General features: G+C 44.0%; 1 protein-coding gene and 1 long non-coding RNA gene across 2 annotated transcripts in view; one reads left to right on the top strand and one right to left on the bottom strand.

Annotated features, from left to right (window-relative positions):
• FMRFa (FMRFamide related propeptide) overlaps nt 1-23,178 on the top strand; it is a 169,397-nt gene that overhangs the window by 10,292 nt on the left and 135,927 nt on the right. The gene's annotated exons all lie outside the window — the stretch shown is intronic.
• Nucleotides 222-23,178, bottom strand: part of LOC144105315 (uncharacterized) — a 30,816-nt gene continuing 7,859 nt past the window's right edge. The window contains exons 3-4 of the long non-coding RNA XR_013308757.1: nt 1,725-1,787; nt 222-706 (exon numbers count right to left, since the gene is read on the bottom strand). This is a non-coding gene — a long non-coding RNA (uncharacterized LOC144105315). The remainder of the gene's footprint in view (nt 707-1,724; nt 1,788-23,178) is intronic.

Raw genomic sequence — 23,178 nt, 5'->3', positions numbered from 1 at the left:
AAGGATGTGAACAAGTACCATGTGAGAGAGCAAGTTAGCGTTATTCGTAGAAACAGGCAAAGAAAATATTGTAGACTGCCGAAGATGTCACCTTGTTATTGAGAGAACGGTGAGAGCGGTCAAATAATTTAACTCTGGCTGATAACTCGTATCACGCACATAGGCTCATGATTGATTCGGTAATAAGGATGCCTATGGCTTGGGAACAATCAGGAATACCTGATTAAAATGACGTAATTGAATAGCGTGCAGGCCAAAGCAATACGATATCTTCGTTTAAAGAGTGATACTGTAAGTGGGCAGAAGATGCTGTTTTTTTTTTACGTTAGACAAGTTTACACATGTCTTACTTAGCCTGGCATCTTCTGAGTAATACGTGTGCGCTCAATAGACAAAGAAAGATGCAAACGAGAAGAGAAACGACGGGACAAGGTCGTTTAGTTGCTTTTCTTATCTGTATTTGTCTACCTAGCGCACACTTATTTCAATGATAATAAACCAAATAGCATTTCAAAGCTCAGTACTTCAACATATCTTCTGGGATTCGCCACCTTTTCCTCTCATCTTGCTCGATTGGAATCGAGTCTCATCGCTGTAACGCGTTATAGTGGAGGATTTTGATCCAGTATACAACTCAACGGCAATCCTGGTAATCTGGAGACGTTCGTCAGTTGGGAAGATCAGGCCACTGTGCCAAAGGAGAAACCTGAAAGAAACAAACAAAAAAACGCGTTGACACTAAAAAGTATTGTTGAAAATAAACTTGCGCTGGATAGTTGTAAAGCAGCGAATTTTCATTACAGGTCTGCATAAGGCAAAGCGTTTGCATGCGGCGACAAGTTGTACGTGACAACACTGATGCAATTTCAGATGAAATTACTCTTCTGGAATTGAATTAGCTTCACCGCACATAGCTTAAAGAGCGTAGTTTGTGCGTCAAAACTGCTTTAACAACTCGCTTACGCACCAAGTCATGCACAGCGCAACGTCTTTGTCGCCTCGGTGCAAACTCTAGTTCCCTCTAGGCTAAGGTTATGACGTCAACCGCGAAGCAGCATCACTGGGTTTGAGACGTCAAATGCGCGATTCTCAAGACAATGCACTGAAGGCAGCTTCTGGCATTATTTCTATGAAAAGGCCTCCAGGAATTTCGAGAGGTCACAGAAATGGAGCGAACGTTTTCGCCTAAGAAGCCCAGCATTCTTTCGTCGCATTCAAGTCTGACACGCCTTTGCAGCGAAAATGATGCGACGACCATTAAAAAGGTGGCAGGCGCTATCTGGTCCTGCCAGGCTTCCTAATAGCATCAAACTTATGGAACAGGTTGGGGCGTAAACGAACTCTTTTTTCGCGTGTTGTTTGCGAACTTTATCCTCCACTCTAGTTTTCACCATTTTGGTTTCTTCTCTTCTTTCATTCCTCTAATCCAAAGGTGCCTAAAAGATCTTCTGGTTATCTTCCTTTGCTTTCTTCTTGTCTCACTCTCTCTGCTCTATATAAGACGCCCACAAACCTCTTCCTTTTTTTAGCCTTGTCACGCAATTCGGGACCCACTGCTGGATGCAAGGAACACAGGGAATCTTGGGCGGCGAAGATTACGCAGCCAAGGCGTAGGCGTCAGTGTGTTTGACGACATTGCTTTTCTTGCTTGCCACTGAGGCAACCTGTCAGGCAAAGCCACGGTTCCTTCCCATCCCGATTTACGATTTTCGCACTTCGCTTACCGGCCTTGTGCAATACTTGTTGCGGAATGCCTTTTTCTTAATGAAAGGCGTCCACGTTGGTTCCTAGAAGAGGGAAGTAAGACAAAAAATAAAAACGCAAAGCCTTATTGTATATAATAGGAAAAAATAAAGATAAAAAGGTCGATCGCATAATTACACTTCCTTCAGGAAGCATCACTGAAGAACTTGCTTACACTCAGGCCACAGTATTAGTGAGACAGCCCATACTAATACCAGTCACAGTGGAGCATTTAGGCAAAAGTTGAGGCAGTTTAGTTAGAGTGTCGATTAGCCGCTGTCAAGTGAAAGAGCCTGCGCCATCTTTGGCAAAGCGAGATGTTGCCTTTCTCACATAATGCTCGCAGTGTCCTTTGTTTGTCTTCGAAATACTTTGTTTCATCCGGTTCTGTAAACCAGAGTGGAATTGACTGGTGTTTGCGCATTTCGCCTACATCCAAATCCTAGCTCCATAGCTGGGATCAGACCAGCAACGTTGGGATGAGCTCCAGTACGTCCTAGCTACTGAGCCCCAGTTGCTGGCAGTGCTCAACGCTGGGTGCGGACAAAAGTGTTGCCAATAAGGCGAAGGGACAGAATGAATGGCACTCTAAGAAGATGAATATCAGGGATTTATGAAATGACATTGTAACTTCTGTTACTCTAAAGGAAGCCTTGCGTGTAAAGTTGTTTGAAATATTAATATTTTCTATTACTCTTTACTTCAGCGCAACCATATCGTTACAAATGAAAGCAGTTTAGCACCAGATTACCTGAGCTTAGGGTGATCTGTGAATTTTTTTAAGCACGCTGATTTTCTTTGCTTTTCTCTTTTTCTTTGTGCCATATGAGTTTTGCAATGAAGTATAAATATGTCTACGAATCCGTTTGTCCAGCCATTTGCTTTGAAGCCACCTGGAACATATACACCCAATATGGACATTTGAACCGCATAGAAGAAATATTGAATTCTGCTGAAGCTTTCCACTTTACCCGATAAATAAAGGGAAGCGCCACTTTAGTTACTTTTGACCGGTAAAGTGTAGGATCACATAGTAGTGGCAGTCATCTTGGGCACTGTGGCTGCATATATTAATTTCAACCAACCGCACTTCCAGGGTCCACTTCGAAGGACACTTGTTTGCTCCGTTGCCAAAACAGAGGCCGTGAAAGTGCTTCCAAATTATTTGGGTGCTGCCTCGCGAATGCTTCACGCAAGTTTAATTCGTGCGGTGATGTGTACACTTCGCAAGATGTGCGACCATTGGTCACTAATTACTGCCCTCCACTTTCTTCAGATTACGCTGCAATTCGTCTTTTGCGTAAATGAACTAGAAACTAGAAATTGTTAACCAGTGCTCTGCGGCGCCCAGAGAGAATGTTCCACTAAGCTAAGATGCTGCCAGGATGTTTCACGAATTCAAAGAGCGAAATCCTTACATGGCTCATCATCACCGAAACCCGGCGTCATTGAAAAGCGGTCCACAAAAGGTCCAGTCGCCTCATCAGCAAAGAAAAGTAGAATTTCTTCTGAAGGTGTGGGTATTTGAAGCAAGGTCCTTACATGTTATGAACGCGAAAGCATCCTATGACCTAAAAGCCTCTTGCCTAAAATCATTTATTCTAAAAGCCTTTGACTTAAACGCCTTTGGCCATAAAGGGCTTCATCCTAAAGGCATTAGAAAGGTATTATAAAGGAATAAAAAAGTACCAATTAAAAAAATATTGCTTGCTTCTTGAAAGCACGTGAGTAGTCTTAAGTTTGTTCCGCACTTTTTCGCTTAACGTTGCTACGCCGAATACAATGTGGAAAGTTAGGGCAGTCTTCCCGAAAAAAATACTCCTTTGTTTTCAAGAGAAAAAGGGATTGTTTCCTTCTCTGTACTGTTCCAACCCTTTCCAACCTTGGTCAGAAAAATTTCAGTCTGATGTGGTTCCGGGATTGTACGATCTGCGCGGGCTGGGAGTCTTTGTTCTTCGGAAGTTAGACCTGAATTTTAAAACAGTGCTAGGAAGTTCTGACTAGCGCTTTATTTTGATACGCGAAGCTTGCGTGACTAAATTCCTTATGAGAAGCGGTTGCAGAGTCGACGCTTGGTCCTTCGCCCTTCGGATGCGCCCACTTCTTTGTTCACCACTCTTCGTGTAACGGCGGCTATACAGAAGAGCCCGGGTGCGCGTTGCCAACGGTTCTGAATCTACACACGGAGCGAGGCCTGGTAAACATGCTATCCCATTTACAATTGTAGATGGCGCGCCGCGACTACTTTAGAATCGATATCTCCTCCAATGCAAAGGAATGCCCCCAGCTTGAGCTTGTGCCGACCCCTAGAGAGTGTGAAAGCTTTCGTAGCTTACTGGCTAACTGAGTTTTTCTCTGTTGTTTATTTGGTCTGGCAGCGAGTACAATTTCGCTCGCTTCAGCGACATAGTTCAGCGAATAACGCGAGAGAAAAACCAAAAAAAAAGGTTTGCATTGAGACCAAAATGTTTGAAGATTACGGAGGTGGTTAAGTAGTAATATTGGTAGATGCTGCGAAGGGTCGTTCCGAATAATATTTCTTCAAATATCACCTCCATTACCTTCACATCAATGACATAAAAACCCGCCGCGATGCACAGCCAGGACGCTTGTTTGAAATTTAGATATCTCACCAGACGAAAAAAAAAAGAGATTTCTTTTTGTGAAAGAGGGCAAAGGGGTGAAAGAGGTTTCACAAATGCTGCGGTCAGGAGATGAACAGTAAAGAATGACCAATAAGTTTTACAGGCCGAGCAGAGCAGTGGGTATAAATATTAACGTGCAGAAAACCAAAGTAATGTTCAACAGTCTCGCAAGAGAACAGCAGTTCACACTTGGTACCGTGGTGCTGGAGTGGTAAGGGAATGCATCTTGTTAGGGCAGGTAGTGACCGCTGATCGAGGTCATGAGAGGTCATGAAAGGAAAATAACAAGAACAATAATAATGGGGTGGAGAGTATATGGCAGTTTGTCTCCTATTATAAATGGCAGTTTACCACTATCCTTAAAGAGAAAAGTATACAACTGCTGCATCTTCCCGGTACCCACCTACAGGGCAGAAAAGGGTTCGGCTTCAGCTAAGGACAACGCAGCGGCTTATCGAAAGAAATATGATAGCCGTAACGTTAAGCGACTGGAAGCGGGCAGAGTGGGTGAGGGAACATGCACGAGTTTATGATATCCTAGTCGATATCAAGAGCTGGGGCCCGATGGATGTGGGCAGGGCGTGTAACGCGAAGGCGAGAGAACCGTTGGTCGTTTAGGGTAACGGAGTGGATTCCAAGAGAAGGCAAGCGTAGCAGAGGGCTGCATAAAGTTAGATGGGTGAATGAGATTAAGAACTTAGCGGGGATGCAGTGGCTGCAGATGGGGACAGGGTTAATTGGAGAGACATGGGAGAGGTCATTGCCCTGCAGTTGGTGCAGTCAGGCTGATGATGTTGATAATGACTTTTTTTAGAAAAGCACTGAGTCGTTCGCAGAATACAGGCATTGTTATTTGAAGCAACATTGCTAGGGCAGAATGAAACAGCTCATCAATCGGCCGCGTTGGCATAGTGGTTATGGTGCTCGGCAGCTGACCCGAAAGACACGAATTTTATCTCTACCTTGGTGACACGAATTTTATCTCTACCTTGGTGGTCGCATTTCGATGGAGGCGTAATGCTAGACACCCGTTTGGTGTACTGTTCTATGTCAGTGCATGTTAAAGAACTCCAAGTGTGTCGAAATCAACTGGAGGCCTTAAGTACAGCGTCCCTCACAGCCCGAGTTGCTATGGAACCTTAAACCGCGTCAGCCATAAGCCAACAACAGCGCATCAACAAATGAACTTTGTGCGCACGCGCACTACGAAGTTTTCTTGTTGTAGCTTTATAAGTGCATGCGTGCTTTTTTTTTTAGGCAGGCAGCAATGCTATGGTCCCGTAAACGTCTATGGTTCCTCAAGTGTATTGCGCAAAAAAGCCGCAACATGATAGCACTAAATCATGAGAAGAAAATTTCATAAGACTTCTCTCATTGAAAAATGTGTGCGATCTGCACTGCACTAGAAAGCTGCTGCAAAAAGCATTCAGCATCGGACACACAGCTTCGGCAATTGGGTCAGAGGCTGTGCGTTTCTTCTTTTGTAATATTGTTTCAACCGTGTGCTCATTAAGCATACTGGCTGTAACGTCGACGGAAAGAGATAAAAGTGTATTTTTCCTTACTTTATTATTAACAATAGTCCTATCACCAGACCTAAAAGATATTGAAATGCAGATATGATATCCTATTTGCAGCTGATTTTGATTACCACAAACTCATAACTTTGCAGCTACAGAATTCTCCGAGAAAATCGTCGACTCAGGGGTATGGTTATCTGAACAGCGTAAAAGAAACCATAGCTTCCAAGTAGGAGATAGTTAAAGTTGAACCTTTACATAACTCCGTCTCTTGATGCGCAAAGCTCTGATAGCTAACCCCTCAGTGCTGGATGGATTTCCGTCTGAGTCTGATGCTGGTCTACAATCAATACGCAGGTGTTCATTTTTCGTGTGATCTAACATGGAATAACCATATCGATGCAATTGTCAGTAGATCATCTAAAGCACTTGATTTCATCAGACGTCACTTGCACCAAGCTGATCCTGCCTCCAAACTTTTTGCTTACAATACCTTCGTCCGCTCAAAAATAGAATAGGCATCCTTAATTTGGAACCCGCATCAATTTTACTTAATTCACAAGCTTCAATACAAAATAAATCAGCGAGATTTCTAACTAAGAACCATTCACATCACTCCAGCATAACGGCGATCAAAGCATCGCTAAGGCTACCATCACTCGAAAAGAGAAGAATACTAGCACTACTATCATACTTTCACAGACTGTATCATAGTCACTATTCATTCGCTTCATACTATCCACCGTATCTTTCCGCGCTTAGATCATGCTCTTAAAATCGAACCCATGTTTGCACGTACCCACCTCATTAGTCATTCACCATTGTTTCTTGCCGTTCATTATTGGAACATGTTACCAGGTGATATTGTCTTTACCTTAAATCATGACACATTTTGCGAAAACTAGTGTTTTTTACAAATAAATTCTAATTAGGAAGGCTCGATTCCTGCAGATGCTCAACTTCGAATTTTCTGTACTTTTTTTTTCCATTTTGCCTGCTGTTTTGGATTTGTGTCGCTTGTAGAACTATGTGTGGAGTATTGTTTATTTGTAACTGTACGCCCCCCCCCCCCCCCCTACGTAATGCCTGAAAATGGCCCTTAGGGTATGTGAATAAGTGTCCGTTCTCTCTTACAGAAAATAATATTACGTTTGGTGCCACGGACATCCTAAAGCACAAGCCACGATAATATCAAAATTTTATTAGAGCTGCACTGCATTTTTTTTTCATTTCCTGTGTTCTTCGCCAGTGTCTCAAGGGAGAACCGCTCTCATGCAGCGCTGTGTTTAGCCGATCGATAAATATCACAGCGAACCAACAAGAAGAGTCGTTATATTAGCCCATAGTGGCCCCGGTATGGAATGCCCAATATCCAATCACACGAATGTCGAAAAATATTTCTCTCATTAAAGCTGTTTGGCAGCGCTATTTGGTACAAAGCTTTATGGCCCCTGGTTTTATACTGTCCAAGCTGTCACTTGGAGTTGTACACTGGCTCGATGGTATCATTTTGTATTTAGTGACGCGCACAATAAATCCTGACGCAAACCTGATTCATGAAAGGCTGGGGAAGAATTCAAGAAATGCAGGAATTGGCCGATTAAAGCGTGACAAAGCCTATTATCATGTTGGTTTTCTGTTCCGCATTGGAAATGAACCTTTTATTCCAGAATTAGAAAATCAATCAGTCTCGGCTAACCGCACACAGCCGTAAGCATCTTCTCAAGCCTGAAATTAGTTTCCAAAGCTCCTTGGGCACTACACGCTTCTTTGTTCTGATACGCCATGCTTCAGAGAAGTACTTCAAGTGATCGAAACTGGAAAGGAAGGCTAATTCCTGGGCAGACATATCACTACAGAAAGGGTCACTTAAATCTTTTGTTTTGTTTCTTCGAATTTATGCTTCGCCTTTCCGCTGAGACTCATTATATACTTTTATTTTTAAGATAAAGAAGACTGAAATAGATGAGGCAATGGGTACCTGCTCTAGGCACTGCGTTTTAGTTATTAATCTTAAAGCTCACAGCGGGTTGAGTATCAAAGGAGATAGACAGCAATGAACAAAGCGCAATATAGTAGACAGTGGACACACACGTAAGCATAAGGGCAGTACTGCTAACCAATCACTACGATTTCCCCATGCCCGACTTTCCAATCTAAAATATTCATAATTTTCAATTTAAAATCCAGAAGATTGCTTCACATTTCATGCGGATTAACACTCGGCACGTGTTGCCATGCTCAGCATATTAAATGAGGACCTCGTGTCATGCCTGTCTGCACTAAGAACGCGTATGACCTGCTTACGAGGCTCACAACTTTGTGATAAAAAATGCGCATATACAAAGAAATTCGTTAAAAAAATTAAAAGAGCAATAATAAACAAATCCTCCGCCAACACAGTCATTTTTTTGCACACGAAAATATGCACGCTCGACTTTCATTTCCTTAACCGCGAAACATAACACCTTCATGGTTTTATCAGGTCGGGAATCTCCCCTTGAGGGGATTGAAAGCGACAGGGAGAAGCAAGACTGGCAAAGTGGAGGTGCTTGCTTCCTAAAGATAATTTGCGTAGATTTTTTCTCTCAAGAATCCCCTTTCCGTCATTGATTATCTGTCTTTTGTCGTTGGGAGCTTTTATAGAAAGCTTCAACCGCCAATCACGCAAGCAGTATTGCCGACGGCCGTGCCACTCTGCGGTTTTTGCAACGAGTGCCTTACCAACATGTTCCATCTAATCTGAGCTGGAGACCAAGTCATAAGTAGGAAAAGCTTTCCGCCAAGTTGGTCTGGTTTTTCCTACCTACCTTCAGCGCAAGAAAATGTGATTTCTGTCTCTTTTCCAGGCAGTTATATCTTCCAGGCAGTTATAGTTTTCTTGTGTATGTCCTAACATGGCGCTCAATTAATATAAGAGAAGACACAATAGACGATGCCAAAGCTGAGTTATTATGCAGAAGACTGTGTGCCCTGTGGAAGAAGACTGCGCGTTGTGCGACGATCGACCCAACGAAATAAGAAATGTTTCTCCTCATTACGCAAGTACCGCAAGAAGCTCCAATTATACCGATGCTGTAACCTTATCCGTACTTTGTGCGATATCGCCTTTAATAACTACTCTTAGTCCAGTAATACAGCCAAACGGAGTTGTTTAACGTACATATGCATGTATATTCTTTTTAGCAGATGGAAGCAATAATTTCAGCATTTAGCCTGTGCTGTAATACCTGAAGCCTGGGAAATATAGCCATACTTACCCACCATAGTACTGGTTTAAGGTTTAATGGGGTTTAACGTCCCAAAACGACTCAGGCTATTCGAGACGCCGTAGTGAAGGGCTTCGGAAATTTCGACCACCTGGGGTTCTTTAACGCGCACAGACATCGCAAAGTACACGGGCCTCTAGAATTTCGCCTCCATTGAAATTGGAGCGCCGCGGCCGGGTTCGAGCCCGCGTCTTTCGGTACAGCAGCCGAGCGCCGTAGCCACTCAGCCACCGCCGCTGCTCCCAGCCTATTATTAAGCTCCAGTAGAATTTTGCGCCTTTTCGCTTATCATTAGGTGTCTAGAGTGGCCTTTACACGTGTTAGGGGCAAAAGAAGCCAACTGCGCTACCGCGAGTGTTAATCTTGCTCCCCGGCAATACAACGATATAATAAAGGCTGCGAATAGATGCCTGTGTTTGGCAAGACAGACGCACCATCAGTGAGTTCGGTACCATCATATGCTATTTAGTGCATGCGCTAGAAATGTGCAGAAGTTTGTGGCTGGTGTTAGGCGTGACGAAAGAGTAAGTGCCTACACTACAAATTAGGTCAGCCTAATATTCACAGTTCTTTGAATTCTTTGAAAAAAATATATGTGGACAGAAACCTAGCTTATTCGCATGACGTGACATTTTTACATTTTCTGTGGCTATCGGAGTCACCCAAATTATTTTGGAGAAACAGAAGAATGCAAAGCTGCAAACGGCATTCAAAGGGCACTGGTAAATTTATCAACGTAAGCGCTGAAACAGGCGTCGCATGCATGCCGTTTTCGGTTTTCCTTAATTTGGAGGCCGGTATTTCCTGAATAACGCGCCCGTACCCAGCTATGTGTAATGTATTTGTGATTTCAGTTAAATGCTTATCGAGGCACTGCTTGTTATGATGCACAATATGAAATGCCTTAACATCGGATAACAAGTGCAATATGTCCTTTTTTATGCATGCTTTTCGAACACAATTTCGCCGTTAATATTGCTCGAAGAAGCTGTTTCAAATTCGTTAAATGATTGCTTTTTCAATATCTTTTCCTTGCCAGTGAGTTACCCTTTGCACAGAAGCATATACATCAAGGGGCCGCTAAAGGAGGATAGCAAACCAAGCAAGACGCTAAGCTAGACGTATAGATCATTCCTTGAGAACAGTGCAAATATTTTTTTGAGCAAGGTGAAGGCGTTGGTGAAAGAAAACCGCAACTGAATTTCCCAAAATCCTCACACAATCACAAGCCCCCGCACTCGAAAGCGGTTGCGTTACTTTCATAGCGTGTGTTCGTCGAAGCTCACCGACGTTTCAGAGGAGCGACTTTCAAGCGTGTGTGCGTTAATAACTGAGAGGTTGCAGTTGTCGATTTTCTGCGATGACGGTTACACGCAAGCTGACTGCACATAATGTGAGGTGGGTATAACGCCTCGCGTCTGTGACTTTTCTGTCCGTCCTCTGGGTTGTGCTGTTTTCCTATGAGACTTTTTACTATTGTTGGCTAAGTTTACACGCATTGCTTTCCTTTAATTTGCGCGGTTCTTCGCGGTCCCGCTCTATTTCAGCGTCGTCTAAAGATGCTGAAATAGTGCTACGCGAAAAAACGATTAGCCGATCAAGTTCAGCGAAGTATATACAGTAAATATTTCAAAAAGTGCAGTTACTGGAACCCCTGAGGTACGCCGTCAAGCCTGCTTCTCTTTTACGCAACTTCCTGGGTTATCTAGTTTTGTTTCCTGTAAAAACGATGATTATTATCCTGTGAGGCTGACCTACCCGTCGAGCTTAGCTTAGAATTCACCTCTGATTTCCCTTTAAACCAACTATACGGAACGAAATAACCAGTGAGGCAGTTTTTGTTTATAGCATCTTCGAACGTCATGGGCTATTTGCTAGCGGGCAGACAGCTTGCTTTTTTAGCAAACATTTTCCAGTATTACACTCGGCTTCCTAACTAAGGCTACATGATTCTGTGACAGCCTTGATATAAAAGGGGCGCAGTTCATATGGCCCTACACGAGCGAAGAAAACTATGCTTCTCGCTTGAGGTAGTTACGAGGGCTGAAAGCACCGGAGTGGAAAAAAGGAGGACGACATGTAAACGTCGTTTGATGGGAAGTCCTGAGTGAAATAGGGTCACTGCGGAAACCGGTTTCTCAAATGGGCCAGTGCTCTTGAAAGACTATGACCTGAAGCCGAGGTTGATTTTCCTTGAGCGCCGCGATCATTACAGCGAATATGTTGGTTCTTCCAACTTCTGCTTCAGAGACTTATAAGCAACCGAGTTACATAACATATTCCACGCGCCTCTGCAAGTAATGTAACACAGCGGATTGCACGAACATATTTTAAGGGACCCGACCTTTTGCGGAAAATGCTTAATATAATGCTGGATGCTCCCCGACGAAGAAACAAAGCTATAAGTAGCAGTAGATTAGGTAGCAGCCAACGCAAGTCAGATACAGACTCAGGGCACGGTTGTGGCTGACGCAAAAAGTACACCGCGGAGGCCGAAAAAACGAACAGGATACTGCCACAGTAGGAAAGACATTGATGATAGCAATATCAAGCAGTATTTCAGTTTCGCTGTCTATGCACGTGACAATTGTACTATGAGAGTAGGCGCTCCAGTAATAGACTTGCGTGCCAACCTATAGCCGTTCTGTTTCCACTCTCTTCTTCCGTTGCTAGGATAATTCTAGACAAATTAGCCTGCAAGATTATACTAAAAGCCTTCAAGAATATTTTAGTAGCTAACCTCTGCACCTTTCATTTCATGAACTGGTTCTTGTGTTTCTTTTTCAGTTTGTTCTAATTTAAATACTTGTATACTAAGAAAATTCGACCAAAAGGTACTTTTGACACCCGCTTACGTCTCGATACTCATGAAGTTGGAAATTATAGGTGTTAAACACACCGCACTCGATGTAACCAGATCCATATGCGTTCTCGAAAATTTCATTGCAGTTATAAACAGTACAAACAGCAGGAAAATATTTCATAGCAGCAATGCGAACAGTAGACACCGAAAGTACACGCCTACTGTGCACAGCATAATAAAATGTTTCTACCGTCCATTCAAGGAAAGAACACCAGAAACGGTCTGCATGGCACTAGTTTCCTCGGCTGCGTATATGTGAATAGTAATTTGCGTTCTGCGCCTTTATTACACTGTTGGTTTTTCTGCAATCAAGTTTCAATTACCCAACATCTACATATGCAGGATGGTCTTTTGGGCATTGGGAGACATTCCCTAAACATTCGCCAAAAGAGGTTCTGTCAATAATAATAATAATAATAATAATAATAATAATAATAATAATAATAATAATAATAATAATAATAATAATAATAATAATAATAATAATAATAATAATTGGTTCCGGGGGAAAGTAAATGGCGCAGTATCTGTCTCGTATATCGTTGGACACCTGAACCGCGCCGTAAGGGAGGGGATAAAGGAGGGAGTGAAAGAAGGTAGGAAGAAAGCGCTGTCGTAGTGGAGGGCGCCGGAATAATTTCGACCACCTGGAGATATTTACCGTGCACTGACATCGCACAGCACGTCAATAGCTCCAAAATCATTTTCTTTCGTTCACTAAAATGACGGTGTCGATGCGGTGAGGGCCGCGTCTCGCTCACGACGAAATTGCGATTGCGTTTCTGTGTGAACCAACCTACTACCCCAAAAAGCATGGTCAGTTTAAAATATGCTAGCCACCTACCCGTGTGCACTAGATTCCACGCGCGAATGTAGCACACCTATCTTAGTAACAGCACACGTTACCGTGACCCAGATTTTCTAAAAATGTTCCGCGCAAACGTTAAATTGCACCCAGGAGTATATGTGCACCTCTCTTCTCCCGCAGGTCCACGGTCACGAAGGCCCCTAATAATCACCGAGCTGTGAAGTTTATTCATACAAAAAAATAAGATGGAAATGTATAGACCAATTTCCAACGACTTTTGCGCTCCGGCGAAATAAATCGCGGAAGTTAAGAGCTTTCAAGCCGTCACACACTGTCGCGCCCTCAAGCGTAGAATTCTTTGAAGCTGCCTACGTAACAGCGTACCAACCGTGTACTCTCTCTCGTCTATGACTTCCCTCTTCCCTCAACAATCTGGCTGGCGCCAAACTCTATTGTATGATCCACGCACAGGAGTCAGCTGGTTTCCGTGTTCCCTACTCCGGAGCCGCATTGTTTGTCCTCTCGTTTATCTGAGGCTTCAGCGTCGGCCTGCCACAGGCGCCTAATGGTGTGCTCTGGGCCAACGAGATTCCTTCGAACGCAGCTAGAAGCCATTATTCAAAAAGCCCTCTCCCTACGCCCCCTACCCTTTCCCTCGCTGCCCAGTTGACCCAATCTATCCTGCAAAACTGTGGCTGCCAGCCGATGCGTGCCATCCATTTCTGCTCGCAGCTAAACGCTCCAGGCCTGGTATACAGCTTTCGTGGTTTGACCTGTTATGGTTTCAAGCCCAGCTCAGCGGAGTTGTGCGCGCATACACACAGGCGCATGCAACAAAAAAACGTTCAGCGTTCTGTGCGAGACAAAATGCGGTAAGACTGCGGGGGTAATTTTTCATGCGCAAAACCCGATTCGAATTGGAATCGGATGGACCGAGCCACTGAAGCGTACGGGATTCGGAGAAAAGGAAGCGTGATTTCGGCCTTCTTTAGGGGGAGAGAAAGGCAGCATATGAAAGTCGTTCTAGGCGTACCTCCTTCAAATACGCGCACATAAGTAAAGCTATGCCGCCAAAAGTATTCGGAACAGATCGCAAACTTTGTGCGTGACTTAAGGACCTCTGTTATGACGAATGATTTCAACTCATGCCGCATCACTGACTCGGTACTACAGGAATAGTCGCACCCTCTTGACTTCGTCTTCGTTGCCAGTTGCACCCTATGCAACGAAAAAGAAATTTGTTCAATATGTGTGTTAGGTAAGTGCAGGCTGTATTTTTCTGATGCTAGTGTTCAGGCCCTTATTTGAACATCAAGATTAAACCTGTCGTACAGTACACTCTTGTTTCAAAAGTCTTAAAATGATCAATGCTGCGTGTTCACTCTTGATGGCTTGTATGCCTCCTCGCGAGCCAACCAGGGAGCCAATTGATGACATTTTTCGCTCCTAAGCGGCCATGGGTGCGGCATGTGGCAGACATGAGTTCAGTGCCCTCGAAGAGTTCAGTGGTTTCGTCCCTCCCCTCTTTAGAGCTGCTACCCTCAGGAATGTATTACCAACTCGCCCATTTAGCAACTGCGTTCGCGTTCCAAGAAATTTTCGTAACAGCATGACCCAATGGCTCTTGTGTCATCATGTGTTCACAGTGTTGCGAGCATCTTTGATGACATAACCCAAGAAGATGTGACGACTCTACATCGCCTCTCGCACGGGTTTGACGAACCATTCGATAGAGTGATTAAGGGGCCGGCAGACACTGCGCACGCTTTCGCCATAGCAACATACTTAGCACAAAGCCGCCACCCTTCTGACGCTGAGGCCATCGTGATGCCTCGGGAGTTCTTATGGTCGACGCCAACCTTCGAAACAAATTGCGTGCTTTAAGCAGGGCTGCTATGATAATAGTAGCTGTGTCTACCTTCTTGAGGCCCTTGCGAATCCAAGCAAAGTTAAGTCAATGTTCAGCTGACTAATTTTATACGGTTGCTATGGAAGTTCATGTCAAAACGCATTCGAAACATTACTGTAGCATAAACTCACTATTCTAAATAGCACGTCTTCTTCTAAAGCTAATTACATTAGAACATATGGACAAGCATGGACCGTCAATAAGAATTAGTACACACAAAATGATTAGCTGTTTTTTTATTTGAATATTTAAATCACGGTATGACCTAGATAAACAATTGCACAGCTGATGCAGCTGAAAGGTTCACTTAGTATTCACAGCAGGCAAAGGTTTCAGTCATGACTGTTTACCAGCTACGATTTCTCGTAATAATTTTGTCGGAGAAAACGAAAGTACTGAAACTATTTTCAGTCGTTACAATATTTCTTTAGCAAAAACACTCGGTTGCACCTACGATTAATAATTTGCTTCTTTTTCTTGGCGCCGATAAGTTGGTAAAGAATTTAGGATCTATGTACTGACTCTGACGTAAACTCAGGTAAAAAAAAGAACCTCGTCGTAAAATATGCTCAGTCTCAAGCTTCCAATCACTGAGGAATGCTATGAGAGCTTCGCCTTCAGGCCGTTGAACTTGGGAACGACATTGCGAATGTTGACGGTCGTGCAATGAGGACGCTGTCAGGGCCATGAATGTAAGCGCCGTTTAAGCGTCGTTAATGGCGTCCGAGATGGAATGCGCTAAAGAGATAGAATAATTGAAGTCGGTGACAAATTTGTTTTTACCCTATGGCTGAACGCCCTCAGTGGTTAGGGCGCTCGACCACTGATCCGGAGTTCCCGGGTTCGAACCCGACCGCGGCGGCTGTGTTTTTATGGAGGAAAAACGCTAAGACGCCCGTGTGCTGTGCGATGTCAGTGCACGTTAAAGATCCCCAGGTGGTCGAAATTATGCGGGAGCCCTCCACTACGGCACCTATTCTTCCTTTCTTCTTTCACTCCCTCCTTTGTCCCTTCCCTTATGGCGCGGTTCAGGTGTCCAAAGATATATGAGACACATACTGCGCCATTTCCTTTCCCCAAAAAACCAATTATTATTACTATGCCTGAACGAACCTTACGCCCCTTGCGTCTTTAAAGAACCCAAGGAAAAATAAGAAAAACGACCCACCTTTCCTTCACTTTCCTTCCAGCGAAAGCGTGAGTTAGAGTGGTATTGTGAATGACACCGTTCCGCATAAGTGCATCTAGCATGTTGAGTTTAGCGCAACCACAATAACCATACAATTATTCAAGATGACCTCCTACAGGAAATGTATCTCCTTTTCAGCGAGTAGGCTGAAAGACGCGCTTGTGGGCTCAGAACTGGGCATGTGCTTTCAATGAGACGTGCGTACTTTTGCGAAAAATGTTTCCAGTAGAAGTATTTAACTCGAATTACAGCTTATACTCCTCGCATTCTCTTTTTCTGACGGCATGGCCCATGCGCCTTCTCGCTAAAATCTTCCGCGTGAGTGAGGGCAGGGGCAACCATCTGTTTTGATCCAGGAGGGAATCAACACCTTTATTCGACACTATGCGTGTTCCTGCATTTTAGGTGCGCTTTGGTGAACGCTAAGGAGTAATTTTATGCTTCTTTTTTTTTATTCGTTCGGGCTTGGGGATTTTTATAAGGGCGTTTGGAGTAATCCCGTTTCAATTTCGAGCTTTTGAACGTTTCGCAACTGCACTGCAATGTGCTAGCCGTCCTGGCTACCATGGTTCGTAGCGCGACTGCCTCGGACAGGCGGTTGATCCAAGTTCGCTCATCGGACCAAGGCGAATCATTCTAGAACAGCGAAGTTTCTGTAGAGTTTACAGCTTTGTTTTGTAACTGCACGGTTTCGCCTTGCGTGGGCACTGGCAGGTAATTATTCCTTCGAATTGTGATTTGGTCTGTCAAACTTCAGGCTTAGGTTTTGTATTTTATTGAGCGCAATTTCAATATGTAGTTGCAGTCAACATCACCGTGGCCGCCTCTTCTTGTGTTCGGGCACTGCCTCGGTGCCAGCAGTAAACTTTTCAGCATACCTACCTCATGACATTAATGTAAAACGAGGAGGCTCAGGGAAAGATTATAAAAAAAACAGTGTTGCGCGACATACATGGTCGAGGTGATATTATGAGGAGCTGAGATTGTTGTTAGCTGGAGGGAGCCACTGAAAATTTTTCGTTTTCTCCCAAGTCGCTCGAACAAAAGTTCCAATCGATATTATAAAAAAAAACCACAAATACATACAGTAAACCTTTCGGAGCTTTTAAGTGCTGTGCTCATTTTATGTAAATTAATGTTCGCCTCCCCGTCATGCAAATCTCAGTGATCAAAGACGGCATTTGTGCTAGCGACAACACGGTGCGACAGTTTCGCTCGGCCATGTTTCCACGAAAGAACGGAAAAAAAATTGTTTTAGATCCATTTACTTGAAAAAAACTAATACATACAGCGCATGGAATTCAGCTTCTTTTCATCCAACTCTCTTTCAACTCTATTAAACTGCTGGAATATATTCTCAGCATTGGGCTAACTCTCTATCTTGTTAGAACGTAGAACCTTTCAGGAATCAGCATTCAAGGAACGCCTATTGCTTATCTTTTCTTTCTATTTTTCTTGCTTCTTCTACAGTCACACACGCACGGGCGCCAGATACTGCAGAGCGGCAAAGATTGTGCCCCATCTCTTGCCTAAGCCCACTGTCCCCAAATTACAGGTTACAACCACCGCGAACAGCTTGGATGCGGCAAAACAAAAACAAGCCGCCGCGCGAAACGCTCCTTAGACACACAGTGAATGCCAGGAACACGCAGATGACGCGTATTCAAGCGCACTTCAGGAAAACGACTCCTGCGGTGAATCTTTCTGCTTTACGTTCCTTTGTTTTCGCCATTTCTTCCTTCGAGTTGGAGTCCAGCGTGACGCCCACACTTTAGGCTGGAAGAACAGGCTTCTTCAGTCATTGCAGAGCGATACAGCACGGTGCAGTGTCGCTGTTTGTTTTGCACTGTGGGCTTTCCGGGCGGATCAACGCTGGCGTAATCATAGCCGAGGCTTGCGAGGCACGTACTGCAGATGTGGACGGCCTCCGCTGTTGCAACATACAATGGGTACGTTGGCGGTCTTTCTAAAAAGGACGGCTCATGCTTTCGTTTGATCTCCGGAATTTGAACCACTTTTTACCTACAGAGCAGTTTTCAGGAGGAGGACTCACGCTTTGATTTGATCGCCGGAATTTGAACCGCTTTTTACTTACAGAGCAGTTTTCAGGAAGGGAACTGCCAGGGCTAGGAGCTCTTGAAGGAATCTCTTCTGAAAAGACGCAGATTGTTTGCAGCATTATCAGCTCAAGCCAGTCTGTCGCAATGTTCCCTCAGAGCACTCATCTGTCCATGCACTCTTAACGGCAGTGTGGAGGTGTCAGAGACCGCTTAATACGAACCGATATCCTGAGTGGCATAATCTTCTGAGTGTATAAGACATCGCTGAAAATCATTGCCTAAATTATCAAAGAATCAAAGAAGGAAATCACGCTCTCGCACTATACTAGTTAACGATCATTGGCAAAAAGCCAACGTTAAAATTTTGTTCGCGCCTCTAAAGTTAGAGAAACCGGCATGGTGCCAATTATCGCCCATTACCTTTTAAACCATCGATGTGCAGGTAGTCTGCTTTTATAAAAGACCGAACCGAAAGACCCGGACAAACTAGAAGGTATACAGAAAGAAAAAATTATCTATAAAGTGTCTTCCCGCTTTCGCCGAAAGATTTGTCAGGAAATAAGAAGCAAGTAACTCTTTGACGCTAGCTGCAAGCCACTCAGTCGCCACCCTTTTTTCACATACCTTGATTACCGTAACGCGGAGCATTTCTGCCGGGAAGCACTTCCTGCTGACGAAAATATGTTAACATCAGGCATTGTATTCAAGCTCCATGCAGTAATTAGCTCGTGGCGTGGAAACTGTATGCCATGAATTCGCGACACTGCCTAGAAAGTGGTGGTTCTAACTCGCTGCGGCTTCTGAACCTCACTCCATCTGGCTAGTAACATTACTAAGAAGTCATCGCTATCTCTGTGACTTCAAGTTCATTAGAAATCAAAGTTGTAGTAAATCAATACAGCTGGAAATAGATACGCATTGCATCTAGCCATACTCCTGAGGAATGCTACGGAAGGTACTATTGTGTTAGAGATTCGATGTCGATCCCCATGCCGCAAACGCAGATCAGGAAAGCGACGCTTGCGCCGCGGGCGGCTGTCGCCGAAGGTGCAGCCCAATACGGGCTGCTCCATACTGCTCCAACTTGGCGGCAGTCTAATCTGATCTCCCGCGCGCTTTGGTGTAGGCGGATAAAAGTGTTCTTTCTTCTGACTCTAGACTACTGTACCGCACGCGCTCTATCTTAATTTCAAGCGTAGTGGGCAGCCATGCGCAACTTGCAGGAACCTGCTCCACCGCGCAGATATTACATTTCCACAAGAGAGAGTCCCGGGAGAATTCGCAATACGCAAAGGATGTCAGGCAGGAAAAACTTTGAAGAAAAAATGCGCTTTCTGCTCGATCCCTTCATGGTTAAAGAGCTACGCGCTACCCAACATCGAACTGCACCAAATAAAACACGAAGGAATGCATTCAAAATAAAATTTTCTGGTTGAGTATCATGAAACAGCTTTTTTGGTGGAAATATGCTGCTTCTGCTTAGGTAACTTAAGCCTGAATAATCCCCATATAAAAAATCGCACGCTAAAACAAAAAAAATTGCAGTCCCCTGTTTCCGCCTTTCTCATAATCGGTTGCAGGTATAGCGCTTGGCATGATTGCGGTAGGCGTCCATACAAAGGCGGAGAAAAGCTTTCGCTCGATCGATATCTGCGCTATTGAGTTTTTTTTTTTTTCTCGCTGGAACACAGCCTGTTTCCTACGCATATGTGGATATGCCGCCTTGCATGACATTTTCGGGCAGTGTTTACTTCCGCGCGTTCCTACGGAAAGTGTAAGCGAGCTCACCGTTTACGATATTCACTAAAATATTAAAATTTTATTAAATGTATGAAATAATCGATCAATTGCCACTACCGCCATACTACCAGTCGCACTCCGATAACCAGTTCAGTCTTCTAGACGGTGTTGGTTCCTATTTTTGCAATATTAGCCTAGCGAGATATATCTTGTATGAAGAAATTAACCATGGCATTTAAGTTAAGAGGCGGCTACATGTAAACTTTCACTTCGTTAGCATTACTTCTTAAGCAGTGAGGTCACATTTAATATAATGCTGACAACAAAAACATGCGATGAAAAAACTGTTGTCAGTCCTTTCTGGTAGTAAAATTAAAAGCTAAATATGCGCCACGATCACTTCCGATAATCTTTTTTAATGTTATGCTCATTGTCAAAGTACTGCATCCCCTACTTCCTCCATTCCTTTTTATGTTTACTCTCAGTCGTCACGATGACGGGTCTACTTCCCGAAGGGACGGATCCGTAACTGTACGCTGCATTCACCAGGGGGCGTATGATGACCGAGCTCCCTTCTTTAAAGGCAGTGGCCTTTCTGATACTATGATCTTGCTTTAAAAGTAGTGTATATGTTTCGGTCTAAAACGAGTAGAAGCGCCTTTGTTGCGCCTTTTTTTCCTCTGGTGTCAAGGCAGTGGAAGAATATATGGAAGAGAAAGGAAGTCAATGAAAGCTTGGTCAAGTTCGGAACTCTTCGCAGAAGGCGTAGAATGGCGCGGCGCAGGGAGCCGAAAGGAAATCCGGTTTTCTGCACGTCCGCAGCCCAGTACAGTCGACGCAAAAGGGAAGAGGAGAGGGATGTGGGGAAACATTGTTTCGCTGAAAGGGAAGCCAGAGGGAAGAGTGGAGCTCCATTAGGTCGCCCCCGGAAAAAGCGTCACCCGATGCAGGTTACCGACCGCCTCACGGTGCCTGCACAGTGAAGTTCGAGAGGTGTCAGTTGCGCGCAGCACGTTGTGGCTCGTGCGCTGGGAGTGATACAGCTGTTCCCCTAAGTCAACACATTGCGAGCCTGTATCAACTCACCCTCACTGCTGGATACAGTTCTTCCCGACAACCCTTTGACTCACCCTTGTTCGGCGTGTGTAGGACACGTATTTACCAACGCGTACGTACTGACCAACGCCGATTAGCGTTTCATATCTAGTAATGAAAAATATACCTTTATAGAAAGTAAGAATAATTTTTGTTTTTAATCCGCCCGGAGATTACTAAACAGTGATCATTAAACTTTTCAGTTAAAATATCCTGGAAATACTTTGAAGGGTCCGTGAGGTGTAATTGATTTTTATCCCCTTCACTGGTTCCTTCTAAAGTTCTGTCTTTTTGACGCCCTTCGTTTTTAGGAACCTTTCCATTATATGGAAGAAATAAAACACGGTATGCTCAAAACCTCCTATTTCGAGATACATTTTATTGTGAAGCCTTTAAAACTATGCTAGACACTTTTAAGAGCGTGAGCTCTTATTCATCCCATTTCGAGATTTCGTGGGGTCTGCTACTACCCTTGATTACAACGCCATCTGTGGCAGCAACTACTCATCATGTTTCGAGATTTCGTTAGACCTCGTCATCTTTGGCTGCAAATAGAAAACAGCGCATGTCGCATTGAGACTTGTAGCGCCATCTACAATAGCACTGTAGAAACAGCCACCTGCCTCGTGCCAGTGACGACGGCACGGTCCAATATGGTGGATAGAGGTGGAACTATGTGGGTATGACGTCAGAGGACGAAATGGCGGCACAGTTTTGGTTTTTCGAATCCAAGATGGCGGTCATTAATTGGCTTTGCCCTGTCATCCCTTTGCTCCCCCGCTAACCCAAAAATATACTAAGACGGGTAGGAACACTGCCCCGTTACGGGACCGGTATACATGTATACATTCGTACCGCTATATGTACTCCGACAACAACGGGTACCCATCCGGGGACAGTTGTATACCGAATTTGGTAGGCAAATAAAACTCTATGGGTTCTGGTATAGAAATAAAACCAGAATTACATAATAGGTAAGCGTTGTAGACATGCAATTACTAATTGAAGCGTTACAATATCGCACCGCAAGCCGAATTCTAGGCCCACCTTGACCCCCCAAACGAAGCAAATTCCGTTTGGGACGTATCTTGAGAGGTTATAACTGGACAACGGGCGACGGGCGCGTTCTTCTTCGCTTTCTTAGTCTAGCAAACCAAACAGCTAACGCTCGCTACTTCAACGTCTTCCAGACGGTGGCGGCCTTTGTTTTTTTATTTTTCCGCTTTTATGATTATTATAACAATATCCTGGAGAGAGAGAGAGCAAACGGGGAAAACTTGAAAATAGGATACATGGACAGCGACCCCTTATTAATTGAATTTCTGATATTTTTGGAGGAAAAAACTCGGCAGTTTGAAATGAAACCCAGCTCTATAAATTCATTGACTAAACCTTCGCTCCTAAGCTTGATTAAGTTTTAATTTATTAAAGCTTAAAATATTTTCCTAATCACATGCCTTTTGTTCCCGGTGCTGCAGTAAAGGTGGTAGATGGCGCCCTTTTTGCTGCTTTTTTAAGTCTGCGCTGATCAGCATTCAACTGCAAAGCAACATATAGCTTTTTTTTATAGCCTGTATTTTTTTTATCTATATTAGGTTGATCCGGATTGGTACATTTTCAGTCGGCACTTAAACAGTGAAATTAGATCTGTATTATCTGATCCGTCGCGCTGCCATAGGCATTTAAAGTAACAATGAAGAATGTATTGACAAAATTTTTCAACCTACTTGTACTCTCCGCGTCAAATGAAACACGAACCAAAGTTTTGAGACACCGACTGCAAAATGAGCACTAAAAGCAGAGAAATCCCATTTCTAGCGCAAATTAATTTCACATCGAACGGTCGAAGATTGGGCTTTAAAAATGTTAATCAATGTATTTTCTCTCCAGGAGACAATATATGTGTTCTGCTGTTGGCATTTCGATTATCTTGGTCGCGTTTCATTAAACACTGATGGTTACCTGCTATGAAAACTAATACACTCTGAAAAAGTGCTCAACATCTCAGTAGTTTTATTTTTTATTTATTCCACGAGTCTAATAAAAGCAGTACTTTCTTGGGAGTAATTGAGCGATGCATGTCTTTCGAGCGCACACGTTCCCTAAAATATGTGTAGCCGGAAGCGAAAGAAAAGAACGAATGCAGAATGCAAAAAACAAACTGTAGATGCTAACCCTGAAGCCGACCAGTGCGTGCTGGAGTGGACGTGTGGTTTTTCTTTTCCCTTCCTGGAAGCACTGGCAGCATTGCACGTAATTTGGTCGGGCCGCTCCTCACGTACCGGCCGCGGGGAGAAATTGTAGGCAGGCCTGAAAGCTTCCCGTTGCCCTTCAACC

The sequence above is a fragment of the Amblyomma americanum genome, chromosome 9, assembly GCF_052857255.1.
Source record: "Amblyomma americanum isolate KBUSLIRL-KWMA chromosome 9, ASM5285725v1, whole genome shotgun sequence".
Taxonomy (NCBI): Eukaryota; Metazoa; Arthropoda; class Arachnida; order Ixodida; family Ixodidae; genus Amblyomma; species Amblyomma americanum.
Note: the sequence above shows the minus strand (reverse complement) of the source record. Positions and strands in the feature narration are given on the sequence as shown.